The sequence below is a fragment of the Barbus barbus genome (genome assembly GCF_936440315.1).
Source record: "Barbus barbus genome assembly, chromosome: 45".
NCBI classification, from domain to species: domain Eukaryota; kingdom Metazoa; phylum Chordata; class Actinopteri; order Cypriniformes; family Cyprinidae; genus Barbus; species Barbus barbus.
In genome coordinates, this window is record NC_136723.1 from 25442844 (window position 1) to 25470218 (window position 27375).

At 36.8% G+C, this 27375-nt stretch overlaps 1 protein-coding gene across 2 annotated transcripts in view; it reads right to left on the minus strand.

Annotated features, from left to right (window-relative positions):
- pdlim5b (PDZ and LIM domain 5b) overlaps positions 1-27375 on the minus strand; it is an 88499-nt gene that overhangs the window by 51603 nt on the left and 9521 nt on the right. The gene's annotated exons all lie outside the window — the stretch shown is intronic.

The window sequence follows — 27375 nt, forward strand, 5'->3', positions numbered from 1 at the left end:
ATTCACTGACAATCATCCCTTCCAGTGAGCTCAATCTGACTCCCCAGCCAATCATTTAGAGAGGCTCTGTGAAGCAGATTCATTCAGAAACAAGATGATCATGAACTCTTACACGCCAAGCAGAGCTAGAGCAGATATCAGCGACTAAAGACTTCCACTGCTCACTCAAATCCAGCGAGTTAAACACCTCAAATACGTTTATCAGGTTTTGGTGTCTGACACAATGTTATTTTTATATTATTTACACATTATAGTATTTAGTAATACTTCAATATATTGTTATAGTTTCAGTTTTTTAAATATTTATATTAAGCTGCAGTTTTTACTTTCAATCTTAGTTCTGTTAATTGCCAAGGCATCATTTTTAAATTTTTAAGTTTTCTTAATTATTTTTTAGTCTTTTAATCTATTGTTTATAGTGTCTACTAATATTTTGATATATTTTTATATTTTCAATTAACTTCTAGGTTAAGTTTTAGTTATTTTTAAATATTTCTATGTGATTTTTTTCTTTCAATTTAACAAAACTACTATTTATACAACTACAAACTTATTTTACTTCTGTTAATTGACAAGACAATTTATTTTTAAGTCCAAGTCTTTTTATTAAGTATTTAATATTTGTATATATATTTTATATTTTCATTTCCATTTAAGTTTCGGTTATTTTGTTACATGCTTTGTCATTTTTATTAGCCGTTTCTATTTAGCCGCATTTCTTTTTTTTTAGAATTTAGTTTTCATTTTAATTCAGCTTTATTTAAAAATAATAGTTGTAGTTAACAATAAGAACACGATGCAGCACACATCCTACTGTACACCACTCACTTTCATGTCAAAATGGGATACGTGTAAAAACATCTCTATCTGTGCTCAACAGATGATGATACAGTAAAAACATCCGGCCTTCAAAAATCAAACCCTCCACAGAAGCTGAAGATCAAAGAATGCCCGGCTGACCTTTGACCTCTCAGGCCCAAACTGAGGCGAGTCAGTGAAATGATACATATGCTTTGATGCCGGAGTGCGACGAGACGCTGATGAAATACTAGCTTCAGGAGACAAGAGCCCAGCTGGAGGGCCCGTGATTTATTAGAGCTTTAAATCTGCTGCTGGAGCTCATCTGTTCATCTTATCAGATCAGACCTGACGGCCTATTAGAAACCAGCCTCGCTCTTGTTAGTACTGGCTTCAGATCTTGTCTGGACTAATAAACAACCCGATACCTTCCCAGATAACTACAGCGCGGGAAGGAAAGTCTTTACTCGGATGATTTACACAAAGGAGACTGAAACCAAACAGCTTCTGTGGATGAAGACTTTATTACAAAAGGCCACATGAGTATTCTTTACAGACCATCCCAGAATGCACTGCAACTACTGTACAGGAAAAAATATCCAAGATATCCAAGTCACAAGAAATGTTGTTTGTATCTTCATGTCACTCCAGCTACCATGGCTATTTTTATAGCAAGAAACAGGTTATTAAAATGGACCAAAATATGAAAAAAAAAAAAAAAAAAAAAAAAAGATTAGAGAAAAAAAAAAAGTTTTATTTTTGTTCTTTTTAAAAAAAGAAAACTATTAAATATAAATTTAAACTTGTAAAATGAAATGAATAAATGAAGAAATTTAGACTTGTAAAATGCAAAAAAAAACAAAAAAACTGAAATTTCCTAAAATAAAACATGCATAAAACTTTATAAAATAAAAATAAAAATTATATATTAAATATAAGGTAGGACTTGATTTTGTCAACTAAAAATGGATTGGATTGTGAAAAGGGGACGTTCCATCATAGCAAAAATAAGTAAAATTAAACAAATTTAGAAAAAGATAAAGGGAAAGAACAGATAAAGGGAAAGACTACATTTAATCAGGTATCAGTTGATCATAAACAGTGGAAGTTCCATCATAGAAAAAAAAAATCTAATTCACCTCAAACACACTGGACTTTGCCATAATGGAAAACAAAATGCGAGATAGACGCGGTTACGACAGATTGTAAACTCGCAGCACACTTTCCTCATTAAAAGCTGATCACATCAATTAAGCTGGATCTGAACTCTAATCATGAGTGACAGTGTTTCAAACATCCATCTGCTGCCATCAAAGCATGACCATCCCAACAAACAGAGCCAGAGACGTGCGTCATCCCTTCCTCGATCCGCTTGCACACATTACACTGATCTGAGGTCAGAGTTTACAGGGAACACCTGGGTCACCACATACTCCAGCTACACACATCCAACACCTGAGATCATTCCTCCCCAGAGTCACTTCCCCAAACTATCATCAGATACACACACAAACATGGCCATAACCAGGGTTTCAAAATGAGTGAGGTCTGGGGGTAAGAGTTGTGCTATAATAACCCCTACAAATACAACTCGTTATATACACTTTAAAAGATGCAGATGTTTGTGAAAGAGGTTTTCTCTGCTTTGGAGGGATGATCACTTAAATTATACCACATTTATTGCATCAAAATTTGTTAATATTTCATTATAAAGTTAAGAGTGATTCATTTTATCACACTGTAAAAAATGACCGTGATTTTAACAGTAAAAACTGAAAATGCTACAGTAAAAACCTGCTAAATGGTTAATGGTAAGTTCCCCTACTATATACGGTGAAAAGCTGTAATAGACACTTTACGGTAAAATACCATATTTGGAAGTGAAAAAGATTGCATAATTTACAGGGAAAACCGCAAATTGGCGTTCCCAGAATTCCCTGCATTGTATTTAAAATGTGATGTTTTTTTTTTAATAACTCTGTTTCTTCTTAGTTTTTTATCATCAGTTATGTTTATTAGGGTTGTATGTTACATCTAATATTGTTAAATGAATGTTTATTGCATGTTTCAGTTTTATGAGTGTCAGCATGATGTCGTTTACTGTTTGTGTGAATGACACCGTGAACATTCTACATATATCTATATATTCAGTACAGATTTCAGTACTTCAATATGTTGGTATATTAACATTACATCAGTTATAGAAATACGGTTTTTACTTGTAAATTTAAGTTAAATCCGTAAACCCCAAAACGTTGCTACCGTATTTTTTACGGTAAAATTCTAGCAACCACAGCTGCCGGTTTTTTACAGTAAATGTTATGGATTTTTTGTTTTTTTTTACAGTACAGTTGTTTATTGATCATGCAACAATACATATTACTCTTCTAGTTTTCATTAACAATCCTTGCTATATAGATGATAACTTTGTCTAGTGCTCGTATGAATGTTTTTAGCAAGACTTTGTAAATAAATTTAATTACTACACTGAATGAAATAGCATAGACTTCATGGCTGGTGTTTGCGTGGACTCATTTTATTCTGTAACTTGTTCTACAGATCTGTGTACTAGAGTTAAATGCTACTGTTTTTGACAGTGTTGATAGCGTTTCTGACAGATAATATCATGATGTTTTTGCTTTTCCCTTCTCGAATGTGCTATCCTGTCAGGAATAGCCTGTCCATGGGCTTTTCTGATCGCTGTCAGTGCCGGCGATGCAGTGTTGCCAGATACTGCTATAAAAACAAATGAAAACCGAAGAAAAAAATCAATAAAACATAAACCTAATTTATTTAAAATCTTTGCAAATAAGATAAAAATATATCTGACCCTAAACTGCAACTTCAAACTTGATTCACTTTCTAAATTGTCAAATTAAGTGTAAAAGACAAGTCCAAAAACGCTTATAAAAGCTGGATCTGGCAAAACTGCTGCGTTCACACCCTCACACACACACACACACACAACTCTCTCTAGACTTGTTGACTTCGTCAGCGTGTCGCAGAGATCATTTTCATACCACGGACGCTACACATGATTCTTGCAAACGGTCTAAACTGAATTATACATGCACACATTCATATTCAAAATAATACGGTTTATAAATAGTATTTTTCAAGGAAAATCACAATTTATTCAATTATGTTTTCACTTAAAACAATTTAAAATAAAATTAATTGTTAAAATTACTTTAAAATATAGAAATGCAGTGAAATTAATATTTTACGCCTTCATCTGATTATCACTGTTTTTGATAAGAAATTCGTATTAAAATTATAAGTCTAAAAAAATTCAACTACAATTTGAGAAACAAAACTGAATTAGGGCAGACAATTAAACAGATCTTATAGGGCCCCTAAAAAATTTATTTTTGTTAAATGTTTTCAAGTAATTAGACACTTTTTGATCACAAATTTAATAAAAAAAAATTAACTGAATCAAGAAAAATTAAAACTGGAAAAAACAAAAACAAACACAGAATCAAAAATCAAATTAATCAATCTTTAAAAAAAAAAAAAAAAAAAAAAAAAAAAAAAATCTAAATCAAAAAAGGGCACAAGAAAGTCTAGAAAAATTCTATAAAAAAAAAATAAATTAATAAAAAAAATAAATAAAAAAAACTGATTCCAGAAAACTTTCCGACTCTGAATCTAAATAAAGAATTTAAACGGAATGAAAGAATGAATAATCATAGTGGCCAATATTTCCATGCTGTGATTTGGGCCACACTATTTCTAACCTTGTGTACTATATAGGACTGATATGAAGTGAACTGTCATGGAGCCTGTGTGCTCTTGATGTGTCTGAACAAGCAGCACTCATTTCTCATTTACAGGTGTGCATGCGAGGCATTACGCAACCATGCATGACGAATAGCAGTCATTCAGCACTGCTGTGCTTCTCTTCTTCACATCTGCTAGGCAACTAACTCATCTAACATACTACATTAGCACCCGACCAAACCTCTACAACAACAACCGACTGATGACAGAAGCACTTCAGCCTGCCAGAACAATCACGTTTTGCCTGTTCCCATGATTTGAGTCAAACGCGTTTAGAGCAACATGAGGACAAGCATATTTATGTGAAATTTCCTTTAAGTTAATAGTGATTTTTGTTATCTTTAAAAGACAAAAAGAGTCAAAGTGATTGTGAAAGTGTGATTTCCACAGTATACTACATGCAAAATGTACTCGAAATTAGATGGAAATTATTTTGTATTTTCACGTTTTCATTTCACATGAGCAACCATGGCTATTTTTATGATGAGAAACAGACACAATGAGGGGGAAAAACAATATTTACAGAAGGTTTTTAAAGTTTATCTATGAAAGAATTACATAAATATAAAGGACTTGATTTTATTAGGATCAGACTGGATCATGAAAAGTGGCCTTTTAAATCAAATAAAGTGCAGGACTTATATCATATAAAAGTGGATTATATTTAAATCTAAATGACAGGGAATTGACTGGATCATGAAAAGTGGGTGAACAATCCCATAAAATATGTAGAAATACAAACATTTAAATGAAATAAATTGATAAATATAAAAAAACCCTCAAATTTTAAATGCATTTCTTTGATTTATTCAAGCAGCAGGAACTGCAGAACTACTTCACATTCCGGCCTACAAATCTCCGAGAGCACCTCTGGGAGTCTGACGGGGGTCACACACACTTATCTGAGTCATTAGGTCAATGACACAGGAACATGACGAGGTCCCACAGCTGAGGAACACGCTAAACGCCTCCTGAAGCTTCAGACTCGTGCGCGAAAGACGCTTCGCATTAGCAGCAGGCCCAGCAGTCTTTGCTCTTATTAATATCATAAACTAAACCTCAGCCTCATAAAGCTGAAGGCAACAAGGATCAAATCCCACCGCAGAGGAGAACACCTCACAGCTTGCCTTCAAATGCTTTCATCAGCCATATTTCTAGCAACATTTTCAAAATGAAAGATTAACAAGTTTGGGCTTTTTATGGACTACGCTGAGTTATGATGTGTGACCGGAGGAACTTTTCTATATCCATATTTTCACACTTAAACCAGGAGAAATAAGACATTTTACTTACATAATGTGAGCATATGTGTGTCCCTGCAGCACAGAAGCAGTCATGAGTAACACAGGTATATTTGTAGCAATAGACAACAATACATTGTATGGATCAAAATTATACATTTCTCTTTTATGACAAAAATCAGTAGGATATTAAGATCATGTTCCATGAAGATATTTTGTAAATTTCCTACCATAAATATATCAAAACTTAATTGATGATTAGTAATATGCATTGCTAAGAACTTCATTTGAACAACTTTAAAGGAGATTTTCTCAATTTAGATTTTTTATGCATAAATCTCAATTTTGAAAAATTTACCTTTATGACTGGTTTTGTGGTCCAGGGTCACATTCTAAACATTCTATGAGTGAGTAAATAAATAAATAAAATAAAACTAGGGCTGTCAGTTGATTAAATTAAAATAAATGCAATGAAAGTCACTGGTGACCAAATCAGCTTAGTTTCCAACAGTCTTCATAATACCTTCTTTCATGTTGTGCAAAAGTAGTACGTCATTCAGGTTTGAAACAACATGAGGGGGAGTAAATGACTATTTATTTATTCATTTATTTTTGGTGAACTAACCCTTTAAAGGTTATTATTATTATTTTTTTTAATAAGAAACTAAAACTCCCAGCAGATGGCGGTAAATGTCTTCGATTTGTTCAAATGGCTGATTTATTTAGGAATTCAGTAAACGGCTCTCTTTGAATCATTGATTCACAAGATTCATTCAAAACACGGATTCATTCAGAAACTAAACACCTCTGTGTTGCTCGGAGACGCACAACAATTCTGCTGTGGCTTTTTAGGTAATATTTTTGTTGGCAAAACGGAGCAAAAACAGACAATATTGTGTTTAAAATATAAAAAAATATTAACTTCTTATTTACTGAACTGTTATGAGAAAATCACATTTGCACTCGTGTTCTTCGTGACAAAAACAGCACTCGTGTGATATCGCTTATCATATGATATAAATATGAGAAAAACACAAGGGCATTTTTTTCCCCAATATCTTGAATTTTAGGGCATAACGGCATTTATGGACTTGTCCTGCATCATATTTGTCAACAGTCAACTGTATGGACGGTGCTGTATGCCAGTGCGTTAAAATATTTTAAAATCGCGTTTTTTTTTGTAACTAATTAACTTAACGCGTTAAACTGACAGCCCTAATAGGTCTATTAGTTTAACGCATTAACATATATACATACATCTTTTTAAACATTTCATTATATTACACTGTAACAAAGTTTGTAGAACGGGAAGGAGGAGGCGGGAACGACAGGGCGGCTCCTGGCGGATGGCGATGGCTCCTCCAGTCGAGGGCAGCCAGCAGCCAGCAGCGAATCCCCCATTCCCTGCTCCTCCCCAACATGGCGGATGGCAGCAGGCTACGGCCTCCTGGCGAATGGCGCCGACTCCTCCGCTCCCTCTTGGACGACAGCCACCCCTCCTCTACCCAGGAGCATGGCAGTGAGCTTTTCAGTCCCACCTGTTCTTCCATTGCACCAGCACCACCACCGCCTCGGGCAGCCACCAGCGGTCTCTGCTACTTCTTGCTGCCCGATCTCCTCTGCACTGCGATTCCCCTCAGCAGCGAGGGCTCTCCGACAGCGTGTCCCTCCTTCCTCCCAGGTTTCGGCACCATTGTAACAACGTTTGTAGAATGGGAAGGAGGAGGCGGGAACCGGCAAACATTTAAAAGTTTAATAAAAATAAACAAAAGTAAAAACGGCAGCCCCTCACGGACGACTGCCGCACACAAAACACAAAATAATTCTCATTACTTACTGTCACATGACACATACATATAGGGCCTTGGGGGTGGGCACACTGAATGGCATCCGGAGGGCGGTCTGTTCATTCAGCCTTCCCTCTGGTGCCAGTGCCCACTTCTCAATTTTAAGTTGCACATAGACATTGAGGGCTCTAGGGAGGGGACGAGCTGACACAAGCTTGTGGAGGGTGCCCCTCCCCTGTTTTAAAGCACCCCTGTTTTAAAGCACCTTAGAACAACACACACCAACACTACATTTGAGCGGGTGAGGTGAAGCATGGGGTCTTTTTTTTTCTTTCTTTTATCTCACACCCCTGTTCTCTGTTCTCTGTCCGGGGCCGGGGGCTGTGAGGATGAGCTGGCCGCCCGGTCGGGGTCTGGGCTGGTGGTCTTCTCTGCTGCTGCGGGGACCGGGGTGGTCTTCCTGTCCCCACGCCAGAGCGAAGGGGGTTCAGCTCCGGGATCGGGCGCTGATTACCCCTCTGGGGGTGGTGGTGCCTGGATCTAGGAGTATAGAGTGCATATAGGGAGTGTGAGTGTGGGTACCATGTCCATTTTTGTGTGTCTACATGTGGGGCGAGGGTGAGAATATTCGTTGCGTGCATGAGGGTGGGAACGTATGCTTGTGTATATGTGTGCTTGTTCGTCTACGTCTATGTGTCAGGTCGGGCCTTAGACTCCACCTCACTCATCATCTCAGTCGACCCCCACCCCACCACCATGCCCTGCCGGTGGAGGATGCCGCCGGTGCGTTGGTGGTTTCTCGCGCCGGGGCAGGATGCTCGGGTGAGCGCTGGCCCACTCTCGGCGGTCGCTTGGCGGGGCCTGGCCCTACTGGCCTTGCTGGGCCCCGGTTGGGGGGTGGGGGGCCCTTGGATCTCCGGGCCCAGGGCTCGGTCTGCCCTGGTGTGGTCGGCTGCCGGCGGAGCCTGCGGGCTTGCCGCCACGGCACCCTGGGGTGTCTATACTGTGGCTGTCGGATGTCCCACCTTCGGGCTCTCCTCTGCCCTTTTCTGGGTGGGGGCCGCAGTTGTCCCTGCGGTGGTTCCCCTGGGGGTCCCGTGCCCTGGGGGGCCTCCGGATGTTTGGGGCCTGGGTCTCTTCCATGCCTGCTTCATGCCTTGCGGGATGGGGCTGTTGTTCCCCACACACACACTATTAAACATTTACATGGAGGAACCTTATGAACACAAGCGCGCTCACGCATTCACATTGGTGTAAAAACGGGTGCTCACAGACACACATTGTTCTGATCTGCTGTTGCTTCAAAACTTATTTTGTAATATTAGTTATGCGTGTTGCTCAATAACATTTAACATTTAGAATTTATTGTGATTCATACAGATGTTGGTTGTTGCTGCAGTTTCTCTGATGTTGTGTCTTCTGTTGTTTTCTCTTTTTGTCAGCAGGTATCGAAGCAAATTGTCTTTTTTTTTTTTGTTTTTTTTTTTTCCCTCATCCCCCATTCTCTTTTTTTTTTCCTCTCTCTCTCCCCCTTCTCTGTTGACTTTATCCACAATTTTTTTTTTGTTTGTTTGTTTTGTTTTCTAATTCCTTTTTTTATTTTTTATTATTATTATTATTATTATCATTATAATTATTATTTTTTTTTATTATTATTATTATTATTTTTTTTTTTTTCTTTCTCTCTCTTGTTTTCTCTGTCCCCTGGTCTTGTCGGTCATAGTATGGTTAAATAAAAGGGTATATAAAATTTAATTAATTAATAAAAAAAAAAAAAAAAAATAATAATAATAATAATAATAATAATAAATATAAAAAAAAAATATATAAAAAAAAAAAAAAAAAAAAAAAAAAAAAGGCTGTGAATGATGATAGCATAGCTACACATACGTACTGTCATGTGTTATCTGTGTTACTGACAGGCCGGAAAAAACAAAAACAAAAAAAAAACAAAAAAAAAAACTCCTCTCTCGTATTCCACTGTCGTCACTCCTCCTTTTATCCTTCCGGAGCTCCTCCGTGGGACTCGAGACCGGTGAGAACGCTCCTCCTTACATGTGTTTGGCATATAAGCAGCTCTAGAAAGCCAAATGGATGAGATATTTGCCCTCTTGGCAGCGCAGAGACGCTGGTTTAACGCGGTCCAGTAAACGCTAATGAACGGTTGCTCCGCTACGACACTAAAGCTCTGCGGCCCATCTCCTTTTATAGCCATCTGAGGGTATCATGGGCCACATCACACACACACACACGCTTATCAGAGAACCAGGCTGGCAGCACAAAACAGCCCAGCAAACCCAGCAACCAGCAGACTGTTGTGACATTTACAGGCCTTCATCTAAACTTCATCTAACCCACTAAAACTCGTTGCTTCTCAATTTAAACCAAAAAGGAGGCAGAAATGAAGTCTATAATGAGAGAACCGCAAGTAACGCTGTTTACTGCTGGAGAAAAACACCAGCCATGTGAAAAATTATAAGTATGGTGGTACAAATAATTACAGAGAAGCAGGTCAGAGTAATTGATAAAGAAAAATAAAAAAAAAACACCACATGCTGTCATCTGGACATGAGTTATATTAAACTCAAAAAATAAATAAATAAACACTTTTTTTTATTTATTTAATATTTGTTTTATTTCAAGTAATGAAAATATTTTGTTTTCGTTTTAGTTATCTAAAATAACCCTGCTTGTGAATTTTTCTCTTACAAGTCAAGACATTTTTCTTGTAATTCTGATGAAGAAAAGTCAGAATTGAGAGGAAAAAAGTAATTGCATCTTTTAAATTCGATATCCAAACAAAAACAAAAAAAAGTCACAAATGCAAGATACAAACTTAGACTTGTGAGGAAAGAAAGTCACAATTACCTTTTTTCATTTTTTATTCAGTGGCAGAAACAAAAAAACAAATGAAAGAAGGTCCGTTTATATCTCGCAGTTTTAAATATGGTGATACAAATAATTACAGAGAAGCAGTTCAGCGTAATTGATGAAGGGAGAAAAAAACACCACAGTTGTGATCTGGTCGTGAGTTATGATAAACCACACAAAATAAGACTCGTTTCAGTTCGGACGCGGACGACTGCCAAACACTTCCATGTGCGTCTCTCCAATTAACCACAATCAAACGCAAATCAAATTAGGTGAAATTCCCCATAGAGATGATGATAAACCCCCGGATCATCATTAACTGCTCTCCGTGAAGCGTGTTTGGCCGACCATACGTCAAAACCTCATCCGTCGGTCCAGATGCATGCTGGTGCTGTCAAAACAAAGCCGAAGGGAAGTTTCCATTCCTCTTTAAACGATTAACAAAAGCGATCTAAATTAAAAATGCAGCATTGACTGACTGCTTGTGCAGGTGTGGATCTACATGTGTGTTCGGCACAGATACGATCACCACAAACCTTCAGCCAGCTGCGTTAAATGACTTCTAAAACTCATTAAATTCTGCTTTGAATCGCCCCAAACCACAAGCCCAGTTATTTCTGGTAATAATGCTCAATTTTGGCATCCAGATTTGTACATTTTGTGAAGAACAGAGACCCTTGTCTTAGCAAGCAGCACCAACTAAGGTTAAGATTCCTCTTTCAACTGTGCAAAGATAATATTTGAATGTTAAACGTAGCGGAACGGCTGCTTTTCCTCCATTAATCTTTATCAGGAGTTGAAAACGTAGTAACACGATTTTGCTGTCAGCGTATTGAGACCACACTCATTGGGTAAAGTTCACTGACTTCTGAAGCAAACCAGCGGGGTTTTTTCCCCAAAGGGCCGATTGAAATGCTGATGGGCTTCATTCTGAGCGGCTGGATGAATGAAGGAGGTTGTGGACGGCACATTTTTCAGACGTGGAGTCACGGCGCTTGTTAAAGGTGCTTTGACGTCTCTTTAAAAGCCTTATATGGATCTGGGAGATTTCTCTCGCTGTGCGATCCGTGTCAAACATTCCCGGAGCGTTTCGGGACAAACCAGGTGTTTTGCTGGAACTTGATGAGACGACATTGTGTTCCTAAAATACATCCATTACATCACACACAGACTATATTACACAATAAAAGTACTAATGCATAGAAGCGCAGAAATATTTGTCTTGAGAGCGAGAGCATGAGTGCTTCCTGACAGCGTTATTTCAGTATCATTGTGGTACCTTTACAGTTTTTATTATTAATAGCCTGAATTAGTTTTTTATATTTTCTCTATACATGTAAAATGTTAATTTAAAATGCATTTAAATGTTATACAGCTATAAAATACCATGAACAAATTATTTATATAAATTGAAAAACTAATAAAATTAATTCAGGAATATAAACATTATAAAAATATAAATTTGAAATTATAAAATATTCATGTAAAATACAAAAATGAAAAATGCATTTATTATTATTATTATTATTATTATTATTATTATTATTATTATATATAATATAAATATATATAAAAACTTATATCATATTATAACATACATGCATATACATACATAAAAATAAGAAAAGTTTATATTTTAATTGTTTAATTTTATTTCAGTTATCGTTTTTTGTATTTCAAGTAATGACAATATTTGTAAGGTTTTAGTTTTAGTTAATTAAAATAACCTTGCTTCCTAACTAAAATAATGAAAATCTCATTTCCACCACGGGATAAGAAACAAAATAATGTAAATGCGACATTCTCTCACAATTCAGACTTTTTTCTTGCAATTCTGAGAAAAAAAAAAAAAAGGTCAGAATCGTGATATAAAATTGCAACTGCGAAAACAAAACAATTGGGAGGAAAAAAAAGTAAAAACTACCTTTTAGATTTTTTTTTTTTTATTCCGTGGTTGGGAAAAAAAAAAAAATTTTTTTTAAAAAAAGACAGAATTGCAAGATGTGAGAAAGTCAGAACTCTGAGTTTATATCTCGCAATTCTGACTTTTGTCTGTGAGATAAAAAGTCGCAATTAACTTTTAATTTTTTTTGGTACCAGAAACGGGCTTCTATAAAATAAAGCTTACCTCTAAAGCAAAAATATAAACAAACCTTATGTACTAAAACAGATTTGAAGTCTAAAACAAACCCCTAACCATGAGCACTATAACAATGATGATTAACCACTCATTTAAAGGTCCCATATTGTCAAAACTGAAATTTCCTGGCTTTTTTCATTATAACAGAGATCTAGGGGCTATGTAACATAAGTTTCAAAACAGTCAGTCCACCGTAAAGTGCACACAGCCTGCATAAAGTTGCTGTGTTTTTTCACGACCCGCTGTGACTTCTGTAAAAATGTGACGTCCGATCTACTCAGTCACCGCCTTCCGTCCTTTTGCCAAACCCCCAGACAGCATGGCGTCCACGAGTAACAACAACACGGAAACATGTCGAAAAGGTGTAACTTTAACGGACGAAACCAGATCAGCTGACCTGTAACGTTACACTCTTCATTCAAAGGATGGACGATCTGTAGGGCTGGGTATCGTTCAAAAATGTTTGATACCGATACCTTGAGTTCGATACCGGTTCCTGAACGATACTTTTTTCCGATACCAGTTTTATGAAATCAGTTTTAATAAGATTACATTATCTCAAAAACTATTTTTTTTTTAGCTTGTTGATATTTATACAGACTCAAAGCCTCATCTCCTGAGCCACTGCACAAAGGAACAAAATATAGCCAACACAATAAATAAATAATTTTAATAAAGTTCAAATAGTTTTCAGTTTACACATCTGTTAGGCTACGTTTACATTAATGTGTGTTCATTTTAAAACACATAATTTCTAGGTTGTTAAAGACTTCAAGAAATTTAAAATCTTCATCCACTTTCATAAGTGGGTGTTTTATTTTCTTTCATATGTTTTATTGTTATTAAATTCTGGTGTAGTATATCTAATTATTTGAATGCATAAAAACAACTTAGTTTATTTAAATTTATTCTTAAAATAGCCTTATGAAATGTTTTATTTTTCCTCAGAAATTCTGTGTTCTGTATCTGGTTTTCAAATGAAGACATAAACATTAATTTAATTTCTTTAAATTATTGAAAATCAAAGTTTATTTATTTTGGCAAACAAAGGGGGTTTACTATTAAAATAAAAAAAAATTGAATAACTGTTGTGTGATCATTACTAAAATAATAATCAAGTTTTAATAATTTTAGTAGTAGCAGTATGTACTGTCCGCTGAACAATATTAATATATTTCTGCCGCAGTGTCTTTCAATTTAAACCGAACTTTTATTTTGACTGGTTGCCTGGAATACCTTTACAGTTCTGTGTATATGATATGAGCAAGTTTTACTCGAATCAAACGGTAAAATGCTCATTAATTGACTCTCACAGCAGTTCTGGAGATGTTGTTCATGTGTTTATGTCCTCATTTAGTGAGACGGCAGACGCTGAAATCACCGCGAGCATCACGCGAGCTTCAGTCTGTGTGCAACGTTAGTAAACAAACCGCGCGATATAGAGCAGACTGCTCCGTACGCTTTCGAAACGCTCTCGCGGATGTCAAACACTGATCTATCAGCGCCGCGCCGCTTCTAGTCAAACACACCTAGTGCTGCAGGATTATTGGCTCACTGACGGTGATGAGATTAACCCCTTAGGTATCAAAATTTGGTACCGAACGACAAGACGTTTTTCGATACTCTGTGGTATCGAGGCAATTCGGTCGGTGCCTAAAAAGTATCGAACTCCATACCCGGCCCTAACGATCTGACAGGACTGTTACTATGAGGTGGATCACAGCTAACATGTATAGTAAAGACAAACTCACCGCGTCTATCTAGTCATGATGATGGAAATACATTTCAATTTCAGCAGGCAACTATTTTTACAGCTACAATATTATTCCAGCCACAATTAAATCACAACAATGTATACAATTGCAAATGATAGATAGATATATATATATATATATATATATATATATATATAAAAAAGTCAGTTTTTGTCTGGCAGTGGCACCAGGTATGCGATCAAATTTCTAATTTGAGGCTGTATTACATCGATTCTGGCACCCAACATCACAACAAGATGATATTAGCTCCTTATTCACATTGACTCCATTGTCAGGAAGGCCCAGCAGAGGTTGTACTTTCTTCTTCAGCTGAGGAAGTTCAACCTGCCACAGGACTTACTGAAACAGTTCTACTCTGCCATCATTGAATCCATCCTCTGCACCTCAATAACTGTCTGGTTCTGCTCAGCTACCAAATCTGACCTCAGAAGACTACGGAGAGTAGTCCGGACTGCTGAGCGAATCATTGGTACAACCCTCCCCACTCTCCAAGAACTGTACTCATCCAGAGTGAGCAAAAAGGGCTGGTAAAATCACTCTGGACCCCTCACATCCAGCACACTCCCTCTTTGAACTGTTACCGTCTGGTCGACGCTACAGAGCTCTGAGCACCAGAACGACCAGACACAGGAACAGTTTCTTCCCTCAGGCAATCCGTCTCATGAACACTCAACAATAAACGTGGAACACACAAATTGTGTCCTAATTTTCTCATTTCTGTTTGCACATACTTGACCTGTACATACATAGTTGTCTATAGTACATAGTGTTTTTGCTGCTTTGTACATTGCCTTTTGGTTAATTGTTATTCTTTTATTATCTGTGTCCTGTCCTGTTGCTGTCTTTCTGTTGCACTGTGGAGCTTCTGTCACTAAAACAAATTCCTCGTATGTGTAAACATCCCTGGCCAATAAAGCTCATTCTGATTCTCATTCTTATGTAGCCGAATCTGCTTTGGTCTGAATGGGCCGCCTCCAGGACAATTTTCCCTTTGTTTTGCTTACAGCTTAGCACGGTAACTTAATTGTGACGTCGGTCCTACATGACCCCTAGTTACCTGTGGTTGGCCTAGCGGTGTGTCACTCAGAAAACAACAGGCCAATCAGAAGATAGGCTCATGAATATTAATTAGACAGGCCAAATCGACCTGTTTTTAGGAGCTGTAAAAATATATTGAGATGGTTTTTGGTACTTATACCGCGAATATATATATTCTTAAGGACATCAAAACCTAAAATAAAACTCCAGAAAGGTGTACAATATGGGACCTTTAAGAGAAAGACATGCAAAAGCTTCACATCATCAGACGTTTGTCTCAGCTAACAACTGACACCTAGCATGAGGCTCTTCATCCAGATGTGCTGCAGATGAACTTCACGGATCCATCAAACAGAGGAGCATCAGTATCATTCACTCAAACACAAGCAGGCTCTCGTTAATGTGCCTCACGAGTCTCAGCTCCGCTTCCATGGCAACGCAAACAAAACACAGCATTCCAACGCCGGAGGAGAAGCAAGCAAGCCAGAGAGCTTTCACTTCCAGACCTGACACCGAAACGTCGCTGGCTTACAGCAAGCCTGTGCGGTGCCATAGAAATAAACCAACAGCACTTCTGGAAAATCTGTTTATGATGATGTCCACTCGTGTGAGTTGCACGATAAAGGTGGATTTACTCTACGTGCAACGAGTTGAGATCATACGAACAGCTAAATGTTGCTCTCTTTATCCACTGTTCGTAGACAATTCATAAATGGCACATTTAATGGCATCAAAAGTAATATCCAAGACATATCAGATAGCAAACGCACCAGTAAAATTAGTGTTACCATTTATTTGCATTTGTTAAATTTGCTGATGTATACAAATAAAAATGAAAATAAAAAATTTAAAAATGATTTTTCCTAAAACTCTGTTTTACTTGTTTACTTTTTCATCTGCACTACTGCTATTGGCAATGCAAGTGTACAACTTTTGTTGCACTAAACTAAAGCTGAGAGTGAGAAAAGACACTGCAATCTTCAAAAAGATTCTCTAGTTTTAACAGACACACAAGTGCTTGAAATCACAGCTGTAGTTTGTTTTCCTGTGATCATGGCTGGGCCTCTGTTAATTACGGGTCAACAGGATGCGTGTCGAATTCATGAAGAAAGTCTCTAAAGACCCTGGAGCCACAGCGCAGAGGTGACGTGTGAAAGGGTCCAAATGACTCAAGCGGCAAATGAGATTAAGGAGTGTTACTGGTCCAACATAATACATGGTTTGATTGAATCTGACTGAAAGCCATGTCACAGTAAAGATAACATGCAAAGGGAAAAGGAGAACTACATAAAGCTAAATAAATATTAAAGGAATATAACATTTAATTAATCTAGAATTTTACACAAAATAAAATAAATATAAAACAATTAAAAGTAAAAAAAACAGTTTTTCCTGGAACTAATTTACTTAAAAAGAAAAATAAAATAAAAATAAAATAAAACAACTTTAAAAAGTAGTTAAAATTATTTTAGTTTTTACATTTCATTATAAAATATAAACAAAACTAAATATAAAAGCAATATAAAACATTAAATTTAAAAAATACATTACTCCTCCCAAAACTGCAATTTACTAGTAACAAAAAACTAATATAAAATCAAACTAAATAATGAAATATAAAACTAATTTTGTTTTACTTTTTTTTTTTATCAATAATGAAATGTAAAATAAACAAAACAAAATGAATCAATAAAAAAACATGACCGTTCCTGAAACTGTATTTTACTTGTAACTCTTTATCTTCTCTCACCAGCCTAAATAACAAACAGAGAACGAGAGCTTGTCTAAAGGCAGATTACACAGCATTCACCCGGCCTCCTTGGCAATGAATCCAAACGCTTGCCATTTTTCAGCACACAAATCCACAAAAGCTGTAAATCAGAGAGCGGAGTGAGGAAGCGTGACATGATGGACGAGATTCATTCACTTCACGATTAAAACCAGATCGGCTCACCCTAACTCTCATCGTGCTGAGGTCGCACCGATCCTGCTCAGATTTTACTGCCATTGGCATTCATGGAAAACTCTTAACATTGTTATAAGACTCTTTCAAAGCTGCTAGAAATAAATCGGGATGGTTGCTAGGGAATCCCTTAGAGGTTGCTAGGGGTCAGAGTGAAAAAAAGCTCATTCCTCAGTTTCCTGTTGTGCTTTGTTTTTGAGGGGAAGTGACTGTAAAGAGTCTATATTTAGATCCAGGGAATTAAATCTGAACTGATGATTTTTTGGATATAAAGCCAAGTTTACAATACCCATAAATGTTACCCAAAGACAGAACCTACTTTGGCATTATGGGCTGGACGATACTCAAGAGAATGATTTAGAGTTGAGTTTTCCTGTAAATGTGCTTTTTTTATTTTTATATGAGATCAAAGCATTTGCACACTTCCAAACGATGAGAAATCCCAGAAATCAGTCCCTTAAGCAGCACAAGCTGAGCGTTCCTGCAACCTTTCATCTTGGCTGAATATCTGAGAGATCCAGAGGTCAGAACAGCTGAACGTTCCCTTTGAAACAGAGGGGGAAACTGAAACTGTTGCTTCACCTCGATCTCTCCATATATATATATATATATATGTATATTCTATATCCCGCGATCCAACAGAGGATAAGGGGTACGGAGAATGGATCAGTTTTTATAGGGAAAGACAGCCTAGTTAAATGTTTATCCAGGTCACCTCTGATTTTTGAACTAATCAATCATGTTAACAACTTTACAGACTTGTTGTGAATTTCACTGACACTGTAGTAGGGTCGCTTTGTGAAAACATCTAAATGGTTAATTATAGATCTAGTAAGACAGAAACTCACCTGCTCCCCGCTCATATTGGTCTGAAAAGGTAAAGAGGTGTTTCAGGTCTCGGGAGACTAGCGTAAATTTACCGACAGCGCCATCTGCTGTTTTGGAAAAGAAAGTTGCTCAGTTGCACTCGTGTGAGAAAATCAAGCCAAGTTTCCTCATAAAAAGGCAAATGAGTCTCACAGTTGTAACAATACATATATTTGTGAATACCTCTTCATTTTCTCTCAAACTGTTTTGTATTTGCAAATCACTTCGCGTTTGTTTGAAAGTAGAGTTTTTCTTTGCAAAGCAGACTGTGTTTATTTGCAAAACACTGGATTTGTTTGATAAATATTGGCACAAAAATCGCTCCATACCGGTGGCCGCGTCGAGCGGCGGAATGGTGTAAATCAGGGGTTATATACTGCACTACAGGCTACAGCGCCATCTATTGGATTTACTGATATTGCATATTGGAACATCTGCATCATGGACTGGATGAAAACGCTCAGTTTGCCCACCTCTGCAGATTCTTTTTTTGTTTTTTGTTTTTTAATCCCTCACGGGCCGCCACAGGAGTGATAGCGGGCCGTAGTTTGGACACACCTGTACTAAAATAACCAAAACTAAAAACTGAAATAAAAATTTAGAAAATTTACCAAAAACAAAAATTACCAAAAATAACTGAAATAAAACAGAAAATATAAAAATAAAAAAAGATTGCAATTATACTAAAAGACCAATGACCAGGTAAAAATCCTTAAGACAGACCTACCGTGAGCGCTGAAGTTTTAAAGTCATCATATTGACTTCTGTATTTTTTAAAAACATGTTTAATAGCTAAATTCTCTGTGAATAACTAATCCATCCATTTTCCAGAAGAGAAATGCACAAATCATAGTTCATGCTGTTACCATGCAAACAGAAAATGCTCCAAAAGAGCTATTTATATGAATATTCTGCAATGAAAATGTTAAATATACAGCTTATAAAGACAGTCAGTGGTTTTATATTGTCATATTTCTAGGGCGAGTAGTTTCTTCTCTCATAAAATAATTTACAACAGTCTTGGTCTTTATTACCAAACACAAATCAAAGTTCATAATGCTGTGATTCATCTCAGTGATGTGTTTCCCAAAAGCATCGTAAGACTAAACAGATTGTAGAAAACATTAGTGCCAATAGCTTCAACGATCTACTAAGGCTTTTGGGAAAAAGCACAACTTTGGTTAGTTTGAAATCCTTTAGAGAAAAAGAAAGTGGAAAAAACAAGACAGATGGCCACTGTTGAGCTCTATAAACCCTGACAGGGCCATGTTAAACGTGATCTTTTGCTATTTACTAAATATAAAAAATAAATAAATAAATAAAATATACACACACACACACACACACACACACACACACACATACATAGTTATGTATAAGAAATCTATGAAAGCTTATTTTTTGCCATGGAATTAAAAAAAAAAAAAAAAAAAAAAGATTTATTTTATTTTCTCACAATTGGGATTTGGGAATTGTTAGAACCAACAAACTTTAAAAGTCATAACTGCAAGATATTAGGGCTGTCGCGATTCGGCGATTAAGTAACTCCCTATGAAGTTAATCAATATGAATCAGTATCATCCATAGGAGCATGAAAACGGGATCTTATCAGGATTGCTGCACAAATCATGTGCAAAATAAACCCCTGAACATGAATCCAGAACAAACAGCCTTTAAAATCCCATCTGTGAGCTGTCATATTCTCCTTTAGTTTGTTTTCAACAATGATTTGACCGCACGAGGAGTCAGAGATTGGCAGACGGCCTTGAAAATCAACGTCTATATCATTTATGCATTGTTTAATGAAACACAAGGCACTTTAGAGTCAGCCAAAGAGCTAAAAGCAAATAAAAGCATTCATCACTGGAAATGTCAAACCCATTTTCTGTTATGAATCTAGCTTTTGTGCATTTCGACTGAATTCAGTGGTCGATTTTAATTCAAACAGCCATCAAGTTTGCCACACATTTACTAGATATTAAACCAGAATTTAAACACTGCATTTAATAAGGAATTCAAAATAGAATTCATCAGGACATGATGCATTTGTTTTTTGTACTAAAGTGTTTGTTCTGGTGCTCTAAACTTACTACAGAGCTGAAAATAGTCCATGTGGTTTCTGTGAATGTCGCTTTAATAATTGAGCTCTATGTTCTTGCTCCCAAAAATGACAAGTTAGAAAGTGCCACAAAACATCTCCGCGCTGTCGAGTCGAAGCCGCAGCGCTTTTGTTGACTTTCATGCACCGAAAGCCGCAGTAACCTTTCTCTGGAAGCATTCTGAGCCTCGACCGCTATCCACCAACTCCAGCGAGCTGACAACATGCCCGGACAGACCACGAAACCCTGGACCGAGACACAACTGGAGCAGGACATGCAAGGTTCATACTGAGTGGGAAACGATTCCTGAAGACAACTACAGCAGGAGATGGTAAAGTGGATGATGATTTATGCAGTCAAGGCCTCCTAAAAGCACCATTAAAGTGGACCATTCAACTGTTCAGGAGTCATGCGATAGCTTTGCGAGAGGAACTCAAAACCCAAACCTCATTCACACATGCAGATAATTAGAGCTCGCACCAAGTTTGAACATTTGTGACCACAAATAAGGTTTGAGAGCCAGTGAGGAGCGACTTCAATCAGTTCCTCACACAAAGCTACTGTATCATGCGGCTTGCAGAACAGACTTTCATGATTCTGTAAATCAGAATAAAACTCACATTCTGCCGGTGTAGTCAGCATCTCGGTTCACAGAAACTGCTTTAAAGCCGGCTCACACTGTGCGATTTTGGCCACGATTTGGTCGTCTGAGCAAAATTTTGTAAATCCTAAAAGATTCCTATAATCCTAGGCTAAAATCGGTTGTCTAGATCGTTGGTTTGACATGTTCACCGACAGCCGATTAATGGCCGTTGCGATCAATTTTTTCCTCCGATGAAATTCTGGCAGCGTCAGAAGATTTCAGACACTTTCCTGCAGTGTGACATCATCTACGACGACCGTCAAACCAAGAACCAATAGGAGCACTGAACTTGATGACGCAATTAGCGCGACAACTTCAAACTTCAACTTCGTTTATTTGTAAAAACAATATATGTACAAAGTAAAAGTTTACTTAAAGTTTATTTATTAAGGGGCAGGATGTTTAAACTCGAATAACAAAATTAGCTCAAGTTCGCTCTGTAGAACTGGAAGTCCATAAAGTCCTCTTTTGCCCAGCCATGACTTGCTCCACACACGTCGTCTTTTTCGTTTTTGTTTTTCTTTAACATCAAGGCATGTAATTAATAAAACTAACGCTACACGTTGCTGTTGTTTGCTAGCTACCATTATAGCGAGAGAACGCGGGTCACGTATTGATGACGTAAAACTCCGGACAAGTCTTCTTGCGTACGTCCGTTTTTATCGCGTCTTGACTGACGTACAGTCTGACATTAAGACAGCTGAGATCCTACAGTCTGACATTAAGACAACTGAGATCCTACAGTCTGACATGGGGATCATGTTCGTACAGTGTGACAAGCAGCAATCGCAAAAGACTATTAAAAATCGCACAGTGTGAGCCCGGCTTAACGTGCATTTGAGAATGCAACATGTGCCAACAATCTTGTAAAAAGAGTTTAATGTTTGAAAATGAATATTGTAATTTTACAATAATGTAAATATATTTTCTTTTTATTTTAGTTAAATTACAATAATAATACTTTTGTTTTTACTTATTTTTAGAAATATTTTTCTTAATAATAATAATAATAATAATAATAATAATAACAACAACCGTAATATAGTTTTCATAAATGCTTTATTTTATAGTTAAATACTATTATAGTAAATTACTTATTTTTCTATTTAGTATTTTTATACTTTTTAGAAATAATTATATATTATTATTATTATTATTATTGATTTTCATAATTACAATAGTAATATTTCTTATTGTTTTTAATTCAGTATTATTACACTTATTTACCACTACTACTAATTATTATTTTCTTAAATACTCAATGTTTTATTTTACCGTTAAATATTACAATAGCAATATTACTTTGTTTTCCATTCAGTATTTTTACACTTTAGTAGCGATAGACAGACAGAACGATAGAGAATGGTAGATAGAGAACGATAGATAGATGATAGATAACGACAGAGACAGACAGACAGAGCCCTAATATGAGTTTGGAACAACTTAATGACAGTAAATGACTTTGGTCATTTTGGGGTTGAACTTCTCCTTTAATGTGCATAGCCTACTTTAAAACATTTAATCAAAGTATTTGAACCTTCATGCTAAGGCCTCTTAGTCGAGACCACAGCCACTACTTCAAACCAAAACCCTTCACGGAATCCTTCAGCTATTCGTCAAAGCCATTAGCCAAGCTCTGTCTCAGGAAACCTGAGGCTGATGAAGCCCAATGGAAAGCATTCATCTCCCTGCTCTCTCAAACGCCTCTTGCTTATGTAACGCTGGATTATTGTTATTATGGAATCTCGTCCTGCTCTTACCTCACACCTGATCGACACACACACACACACACACACACACACACACACACACACACACACACACACACACACACACACACACACACACACACACACACACACACACCGCGTGAGAAACTCAATCATTCGGCATGTTCACATGCCACAAAAGCATTCCAGGCCTTCCTGTGTGTGAGGAACAGTGGTGAGGTTAAAGGAGCACCATCAGGGAATAATATAGCGCTCGACTCGGGCTAAAATTAGAGTGTATTTGTTGAGCGTGTGTATCAAATGTCAAGCTGACAGAAAGCAGACAGCTTTGTGAGGTTCAGGGGTGAGTGGAGGAGCGCTAGAGATGGACGAACGGCGAGACTGAACCAAACCGGGAGGGAAAGTTCAGCAGATGAAACCCAAGAAGGTCTCCGTTCCCGTCTGGTGTTGTAGTTAACGACACACAAAGGAGTCACGAAACGCCAGTCTCATAATGATATCTGTTACCAGAAAAGGAGCACGAGGCGACTGGAAAGACAGGAACAAACCTACTGTTTCCTTCCTCTGATAGACGCACACTGGAGGACCGGGAAAACAAAGCTTCATGTGCTGCCTTGTTGTCTACAGAGTACACAGGCAGCTGTCTTCCAAGTGAGCATCTTAAGTGAAACAGAACCACATAAGTGAGAGACACTTGATAACTGATCATTTTTAATTAGACTGAATTAATGTGAATTGGAAAATTGGCCAGGGTTATTATAGTTTACTAACTTTTTTTACTTAAATTAAATGTAAACTGGAATAAACAAATAGATAAATAGATAGAAAAATAAAACATTTTCAGCTACATTTCTCTTTCTTTGTAATAATATTTCATTTATAAATTATTATTTTTTAAATTATTTAAATTCAATTATATCAAATGCGATTTTTTATATAATTAAAAACAAATTAACTAAAACTAAAATAAACTAAGTAAAATAAAAATTAAAACTACTTTAAAAAGCGTTAACTGGAATGAATGAATGAATCATTTCAGCAACATTTCTTGTTTTCTTTTCGCTTAATTTGTTTAAAAAAAATCAAACTAAAACAGAAAACATACATATTAAAAACATTAACCAATAAAAATTATAAAAGCACAACAAAATTAAAACTTCAAAATTAAAATACAAAAAAAGGAAACTAAATCATGGTAGTTTCAAACACAGTAAAACTAAAACACTGGCGACAGCAGAGAGGAAGGTGAATTGCAAGGACAGGAAGTTGAAGGAACTGAAAATGCAACACAGATAATGCATTTTATTAAGTGTTCTTCCACACACTGGTCAACATTTAAAGTCTGCAATTCTGCCTCCTCTTTGCTCCCTCAATTAAAAAAAAAACTCAAATTTAGAGAAGACATTCTCAATAAATTCTGAATGGTGCACAAACCTGGTACTTCTAAGTATTCAACAAAAAGTAGTAAAATCAACACGGTCTCACAATGGAGCTTGTGCAATGCATTCTGGGAGCACCCGTCTGTGAATGACATGCAATGCTGGGTTCAGATCGGGCTAAATGACTGTATAATTATGCCTTTGCTGTCTATGATGCTGTCAGAACAGAGAAGCGTAAATGTTCACTGCGATCAACTCGCGCAGGTCTACAAGAGCCAAAAGCAGTTAATCTCATGAACAGGATGCAGCATCTGATTCAACATGCTTAAAGCATAACTAAAAATGTGCTGCGGTCTTTATTGGTGTTTCACAATAGCAGTATCTGATTAAACTTGCCTCGGTTACCGAGAGACGGGTTGTGTATTATTTAGTGTGATGTGAAGCATGCATGAACACTCACGCTAGTTAATCATTCACATTGAGATATGTATGAGTCAGTGAAAGTTACGGTAAAAAGACATTGCATAAACATGCATCAGATACAATCGCTTTAATTTTTATGTTTAGTTATACTTCCAACCCCAACACCCAGTCACACACACACACACACAAACCATGTTGGCTGTCATGTATGTTTTGTTGACCCTGGTTACTCTGTATTTGATTTGTCACCTGTAAATAGCATGTTGGTTTGCATTATATAAAAAATAAAAAAATAAAAAAGATACAATCGCTTCAATATCGTCATTCTGGGACCGAACACAGAGATGAGGATTAAAGCAAGAAACCATTTCCAATTTATTATTTTAGTATTGAAACACTATTATAGTTCTTCATAATATTTTTTACACTTTCCATTTATATTTATCAATTTATGTACTAAAAATGTCTCAATGTAGATTTTGGTGAGCTTAATATTATTTAGGGAGAAAAACATTTTTAATGCTATATTGTTACTAAAATTGTTATTTTCCTGCATATTTCGGTCAATTGAGTCTTTTATATTCGCTATAAAATGGGTAGGTTTAGGTTTGGGGTAGGTTAAGGTGTCTAAATCGCTTACTGATAAATATAAATGATAAACAAAATGCATTGATACGAATATCTTGATATAAAAGATACGCAAATATTTTTAAGTTTTTTAGCTAAAACACGTATCGATTTGTACGTTTTAGCATCAGTAATAACGCATAAAAATGAACGTTTTGTGCTTGTAAAGGTTACGTATTAATACCTACGTATAAACATGAGATCAGGCTGAATCAATCATGATCATTCGCAGCACCATTTACACACTTCTCTATGTGCAATTATCCAAAGAGACGGCAAACAAAAAGTGATTTATAGCCTAGCTTTAATTTGGGTGAAATGTACATGTTTGGTGTTAAATGTCTTTTATTTTAAACAACTGTATAATGAATGACATGTAACATAATGGAAAGTTGAAATCACTCATGCATTTGGGTAATTTTGGCTTTCCCTCACAGCAGTTAAAGATACCCAACTCCCCTGATAAACCATTCCTTTCATTGCAAGCATTATTTATGGTGCTTTAACGGCCCTGGTTAAAATCAGCCCAAATAAACCATCCCGTTCCCCACGCCAAGCCGGATTCCTCCCACATCTGAAGGTCAAATGACTCGGAAAGGCCACGGACAAACAAATATTATGAGGAAATAAGAGCATCCTCAGATCAGTGGGGAAAGAGTTTACGCAGACATTCTTCTGGCCTCTTAAAATAGAGTGTTAGTGTTTTGTCTAAGAACGAAAGGAAAGAACATATTCAATTTTCATGTTGATAAATGGGCTCTCGGATGCATTCAGAAAAATCTCCCAAGACCCATCTGTTACTCGGCTAGAGAAACAAACCAGACTCCAGCGCCTGCCCTGCAGCGTCGAGTTTTTGTTATTAACAGAAACAATTACACACAGAACTAAAGCTCTGAATGATTCTGAGCAAGTGTTTGGTCTAGAGGTTTAGCTGATCTAAGCTCTCAGCACACGGTTAAATCACACTCAGATGAACTGCTCCGCTCTTCAGCACCTGCCACAGGGACCCTAATCAGAAAGAGCCACTCAAGCAAGATACAGTAAACAAATGACTAAATACTACCACATCAGGCACAATTTCAATAAATGCATACATACGCATGTATACGTGTGTGTGTGTGTGTGTGTGTGTGTGTGTGTGTGTATTGTATAAAAGATTGTACACTCTTAAAAATAAAGGTGCTTCAGGATGCCAAAGAAGAACCTTTTTGTCTAAATGGCTCCATAAAGAATCTTTAACATCTGAAGAACCTTTCTGTTTCACAAAAGCTTCTTTGTGGTGAAAGAAGGTTCTTCAGATTATAAAAAGGTAAGGAAGAGATGGTTCTTTAACTGAATGGTTCTTTGTGGAACCAAAAATGGTTCTTCTGTGGCATCGCTGTGAAGAAACATTTAAGCACCTTTATTTTTTAAGAGTGTATAAAAGTTATTACATTCATATGATATTTCTCTTTTTTATATGTATGTTTATATAAAATATAAACTGTTGCATATTTAAAACGTAAAATAAAAACTACATACGCATCTAAAAAAAAAAAAAATACATATATACTTTTGCCCACCATCTCTATAATTTCTATCCAGAACTTAATTCATCAACGCAGTTGACCTTAAAGAGAAATCCGATTATAAATTTTAAATATAAATACATAGTTGACTTTCAGATCAATTGTCATAAAGCAACAGTTTTTGCCGAGCAAATTAAACTTGAAACACGTTTAATTCCTTTGATTACTGAGGTTTGTTGCTGCCACAGTAATGCATGTGAAGTACGAGGAAAGGGACTGCATGCTTGCAATGTTTTAAACAAGCATTCATGAAGCACGTTTGTGACCTCACGCATCTCTGAAAGAGCCGATCCCAGACTCCGGGACTCAAACACAAAGGCGGCTCTGTGGTGAAGGCCTGGCCTGTGACCATGGCAATATCAACACTTCACCATCGCTCCAAAAGCAACACGGACAGCTGCCGTCTCAACCTCCAGCAAGCAATGAGATTAACAGCAGGCTCCCGGATGACAAAGATGTGTCTTAATGTAGCGAGGCACGCTGGGAAACCGGAGGCAGCGTCCCGGTCGGATCAGAGCGCTGAAGCACTGATGCAAAGAGACTTATCTGACCGACTCCAGCCGGCAGCATTCGGTTTGTAGACGCGAACGCTTTACAGGACGACAAATCAAGAGAAAATCCACTAACCGCTTCTGAAAATCTG